At 60.7% G+C, this 5,483-nt stretch overlaps 1 pseudogene; it reads left to right on the top strand.

The window, feature by feature from the left end:
* The first annotated feature begins 1 nt into the window (after position 1).
* LOC103085690 (putative fidgetin-like protein 2 pseudogene) lies at positions 2-1,489 on the top strand (annotated as a pseudogene).
* The last annotated feature ends 3,994 nt before the right edge of the window (positions 1,490-5,483 follow it).

Here is a 5,483-nt window from a genome sequence, read left to right as displayed (position 1 = left end):
CTACGGCGGGGGGTCCCTGGCGCCCGGTTACTGTACGCAGACCGGCGCCGCGCTGCCCCCGCCTCCCCCGGCCGCGCTCCTGCAGCCCCCGCCCCCGCCGGGCTACGGCCCCTCTGGGTCTCTGTACAACTACCCAGCGGGAGGCTACGCCGCGCAGCCGGGCTACGGGACCCTCCCGCCGCCGCCCGCCCCGCCCCCGGCCCCCTACCTAACCTCGGGCTTGGCGGCGCCCACGCCCCTGCCCACAGCCGCCCCGTCCCGGCCACCGCCCTCCTCCTACGGCTTCCAGGGGGCCTCGGAGGCAGGAGTGTCGCTGAAGCGCAAGGCGGCCGACGAAGGCGCCGAGGGCCGCTACCGCAAATACGCCTTCGAGCCCGCCAAGGCCCCGGCGGCCGACGGCGCCTCCTACCCCGCCGCGGACAATGGCGAGTGTCGGGGCAACGGGTTCCGGGCGAAGCCGCCGGGAGCGGCGGAGGAGGCATCAGGCAAGTACGGTGGCGGCGTCCCCCTCAAGGTCCTGGGCTCCCCCGTCTACGGCCCGCAACTCGAGCCCTTTGAGAAGTTTCCGGAGCGATCCCCGGCGCCGGCTCCCCGCGGGGCCTTCGCGGTGCCGTCCGGGGAGCCTCCCAAAGGTGTGGACCCGGGGGCCCTGGAGCTGGTGACCAGCAAGATGGTGGACTGCGGGCCGCCGGTGCAGTGGGCGGACGTAGCGGGCCAGGGCGCGCTCAAGGCGGCGCTGGAGGAGGAGCTGGTGTGGCCCCTGCTGAGGCCGCCCGCCTACCCCGGCAGCCCGCGCCCGCCGCGGACCGTGCTGCTCTTTGGGCCGCGGGGCGCCGGCAAAGCACTGCTGGGCCGCTGCCTCGCCACGCAGCTGGGCGCCACGCTGCTGCGCCTGCGCGGAGCCACGCTGGCCGCGCCGGGCTCCGCCGAGGGCACGCGCCTCCTCCAGGCCGCCTTCGCGGCTGCGCGCTGCCGCCCGCCCGCGGTGCTTCTTATCAGCGAGCTGGAAGCGCTGCTGTCGGCTCGGGAGGACGGCACGAGCGCCGCGGGCGCGCTGCAGGCGCCGCTCCTGGCCTGCCTGGACGGCGGCTGCGGTGCGGGAGCCGACGGCGTGCTGGTCGTGGGCACCACCTCGCGGCCCGCGGCCCTGGACGAGGCGACTCGCCGGCGTTTCGCTCTCCGCTTCTACGTGACGCTGCCCGACGGCCCGGCCCGCGGGCAGATCCTGCAGCGGGCGCTGGCCCAGCAGGGCTGCGCGCTGAGCGAGCGGGAGCTGGCGGCCCTGGTGCAGGGCACCCAGGGCTTCTCCGGGGGCGAGTTGGGGCAGCTGTGCCAGCAGGCGGCGGCCGGGGCGGGCCTCCCGGGGCTGCAGCGCCCCCTCTCCTACAAGGACTTGGAGGCGGCGCTGGCCAAGGTAGGCCCTAGGGCCTCGCCCAAGGAGCTGGACTCGTTCGTGGAGTGGGACAAAATGTACGGCTTCGGACACTGAAGGCGCTCCGTGAGGCCGCGGGAGCCGCCGCCCCCGTCCCCGGCCCTCTGTTCGGGAGGGACGTCTTTGCGGAGTGAGGGATATGGGGTGGGGGAGAGAAGGGGGCTGCCGGTGGATGTTTTTTTTTCGTGGGAAGGAAAATGCTTCTGCTAGGCAGATAGATGCCGTATGCGCTGTGTACTCAGGTTTTTCGTATTTATTGTGGACGGGAAGCTCGCCATCTCCGCCCCGCGGACGGTCGGCCCGGGGCCGAAGGAACTCCTGCTCTCTCGCCACAATCCTTTTGTCTCCTTGCTTTCTGAATGGCTCCCTCCCCCTCCTCCACTTCCCCCTTTCTCTGTGTTCGCGTAGTTTTCTTTCCCCGTCGCCCCACCCTGCCCCCCGGCGCCGGCCCTGTTTCTCTTTTGCTTCTCCCTCCCCTGTCTCTCCATCTATCACCCTCTGTGCTTCTGTCCCCATCCCTTGCTCTCCAGCCTCTCTTGTCTCTTGGTCCCTCTCCCTGCCTTCTGTCCCTCACGTTCAAAGTCTGCAGTGTCCCTTTCAGGAGATCTGGAGGTTTAGGGGCTGAAGAGGAGGGGTAGGGAGTCACCTCCCACCCCGTATCCATCACCCAGCTGAAACCTTGGGTCTGTGGGAGTCAAGCAAGAAAAAAAAAAAAAAAAAAAAAAAAAAAAAAAAAGAACCACCCAAAGAAGGGTTTTTTGTTGTTTTTTGTTTTTGAGGGGGGAAATCCCAGAAATGTAGCTTGTTTAATATTTTAGGCCTCTTATTTTTGTAAGATGTGTAGAATTTGCTGTTTTTCTTTTTCTTTTGACAACTCAGGAAGAAACTGACCTCAGAAAGAATGTTAGATTTTGGCTGCTCTCCTGTGTGTGTCCCCACCTACTCCTTCACTCCCAAGGAAGCAGGTTCTCCCAGAAGACTCAGATAGTGAGACCTTTCTGAGTGGGGAAGGGGAGAGGAAGACTCAGAGGCCACACTTAAACCTCTGTGCTTCTTGGGGCAGAAGCAGAATGTATTGCTAGGGCTTCCTGCTCAGGCCCAAGGTTGTAGGTAGGGGTGAGGAGAATTGGGTTGTGGAATTTGGGAGGAGGTAGGTCTTGTTCCCTTCCTGCTGGGCCCACCCCTCAGCTTAGTGGGGTGTTTTCTGTGGAAGGTTGGTTATCCAGAGTTGGGATGCCCTTGTCTACTGCCTGCCCCAGACCCAGAAAGTAGGCTGAGAGGGCCCAGATGGGAAGATGACCCAGGCAGAAAGTCCCCAGCAAGGTCACCCCACCTGGCCCTTTTCTAGGCAGAGGTCTCCTGTAACTCACACTAAGGAGATTTCCTTGGGAGGGAAGATAGTCTGGCCACAAGTGGTTGGGCACAAAACTGGCTACAGACTCCGCCTCCCGGGCCTGCTGGGAGGCCCTGAGGAGGGGTGAATGAGCATCCTTTACAGGAGAAGGTTCTGTGGGGACTTGTACCTCTCCCATTCTCGTAGGGTCCTAGGTCTAGAGCTCCAGGGGCTATGAGGGGGTGAAAGAGGTGGGCAGGCTGTGTTCCCCTGAGTAAACATTGGGGGTTTATTCTCAGTCCCACCCAAACTTTCCCCCAGAAGCCCAGGCTTGGGCTCCCTTCCTCCTGAGAGCCGTATTCTTCCTCCCACCAGCTCTCCTTGGATGGGGCTTTGGCATTTCGCCCCTCCCCCTCAGGGAGCCCATTTCACAACTCTGACCTTTGGTTTAAAGGTGGGGGGACAAGCTGTCACCCCAACTCTCTCTCCCACCCTAGCCGCCTTTCCTGTTCCTTGCCACCCTTACAGCTCCTGCAGTCTCTGTACCACCTCCCACTACTAGCTGGAAGGAAGTCCGTGGGGCACATTTCAGGTGCCAAGGTGCTAAGGGCCTGTGCTGGCTTAGGAGTGCTAACAAGAAAGCTGCTCTGTTTTCCCCTTTCCCCCCCTTGGTCCCTGGCCTTCCACTTCTTGGAGCTGGCTGATTGCAGGGCTTTGGTGCCTCAGAAGCAGTGGGTGCAGGGTCTTGGCTCTGAAAGGCCTTTGCAGGGAGCAGGGAGTGAGCAGGTCCTCTCAGGTGTGTATATGTGTATGGGGGGGGGGTTCCTCCCACCAGCTCTCCTTGGATGGGGCTTTGGCATTTCGCCCCTCCCCCTCAGGGAGCCCATTTCACAACTCTGACCTTTGGTTTAAAGGTGGGGGGACAAGCTGTCACCCCAACTCTCTCTCCCACCCTAGCCGCCTTTCCTGTTCCTTGCCACCCTTACAGCTCCTGCAGTCTCTGTACCACCTCCCACTACTAGCTGGAAGGAAGTCCGTGGGGCACATTTCAGGTGCCAAGGTGCTAAGGGCCTGTGCTGGCTTAGGAGTGCTAACAAGAAAGCTGCTCTGTTTTCCCCTTTCCCCCCCTTGGTCCCTGGCCTTCCACTTCTTGGAGCTGGCTGATTGCAGGGCTTTGGTGCCTCAGAAGCAGTGGGTGCAGGGTCTTGGCTCTGAAAGGCCTTTGCAGGGAGCAGGGAGTGAGCAGGGCCTCTCAGGTGGGTATATGTGTATGGGGGGGGGGGTGGAGGGCATTGGGGAGGTGGGGTTGGGATCCCAGCCTTCCCTTCAAGAGGCAGGCAGCTCTGGGGGTTGGGGGAAGAGCTCACTGACCAGGACCCAGGGCCCCCACTGCCTCCTCTCCTGGCCTTGGGGAGCTTTGCACAAGGAGACAGCCTCCAGTCTATAGCACCTACCTCATGGGCACTGCGGCGGGTGGGGAAGGGCAGGTCCAGCTCTGGCAGTGTTTGAGGGGGGCATACCAAAGAATCCAGGGGCAGGGATGGGGGGAGGGCAAGCCGTCCTCCTCCTTCCTCTGCCCAGATTGGGGTTGGGGTCCTCTCCTCCAGCTGTAACCATTTCTACCTCATTTTGATGCGTGTTGTACATGGACGTATTTATCTCCTGTCTGACGATGCTCTGCAGTTTGGTCTGTCTACCTCAGAAAAGACTGTATTTTAAAAGAAAGTATTACACAGTATTAAAACGATGATACGTGGTTTCCAGAGGATTTCTTGGGGGCAGCAGGATGTGGGGAGCCCTCTGGAGAATGCTTGGGCTTCCAGGTCTGCTGGAGCCATGGGTGTGGCTCTGTGGGTGTTTCTTTTCCTTCAGCAAAACATGACTGTGGGACTCCTGTTAACTCACTGGCACTGCAAGGGCCCGCCATGTGCTGGGCACTGAGGCCACCAGATGAAAAGCCTGCAATTCTGAGCTCTTAGAGGCTCAGAATTGGGGCTGACTTATATCCCCAGAGCTCTGAATCATGAGGGATAAAGAAGGGCTCATATGTTTGTTGAATGAGTGAGTGAATGAATGATAGACGTATGCATGGAGGAAAGGGGGGCTGAAGGGGAAGTTTTGCTCAGAACCTGGACAGCAGCCCTTGCTGGCCAGAGCTAGGATCGTACGTGTATTCCATCCTTGGACGGAAGGAAAGTGGACAGAGGGCAGGGTGTGGACACAGTGTGTTCCAGTCTTTCAGGTCACAAGGGATCCTTTGTCTGCCACCATCTATCTGTCAATCTCCAAACTCTGACAGCTCATCATAAACTGGGACACAGAAAACTACGAAGGAACATCTTGCTGAAAAAGCTATATGGAGATGCCCATGAGAGGTTGTGACCCACAACTTCCTGAGGTCTTGAATGCGCTGAGCAAAATTACTGAAAATGCACCAGAGCGCAAGGGACGTAGGCCCCCTGGCGTCCTTGGGCTCAGGCTAAGGGCATACCCAGGACTTCTAGGAGGCAAAGCAAGCCCAAGGCCAGACCCTGCAAAGCAGTGCCTCCTCCAAGAGAAACAGCTGGTGTACCTGGACATGGGGGCTCTAGGGCATTGCCCCAGGGCTCACCGACCCCAGCCCTCTTGGCCCTTGGAGGTCCCGACACCCCCTCGCACTCTAGTTCGTTTATTACACACCTACTCTGTGCAGACACCACGTGGTACTGAGGATACAGA

Source organism: Lipotes vexillifer, unplaced genomic scaffold, assembly GCF_000442215.2.
Source record: "Lipotes vexillifer unplaced genomic scaffold, Lipotes_vexillifer_v1.1 scaffold422, whole genome shotgun sequence".
NCBI classification, from domain to species: domain Eukaryota; kingdom Metazoa; phylum Chordata; class Mammalia; order Artiodactyla; family Lipotidae; genus Lipotes; species Lipotes vexillifer.
This window is presented reverse-complemented; position numbering and strand designations above follow the sequence as displayed.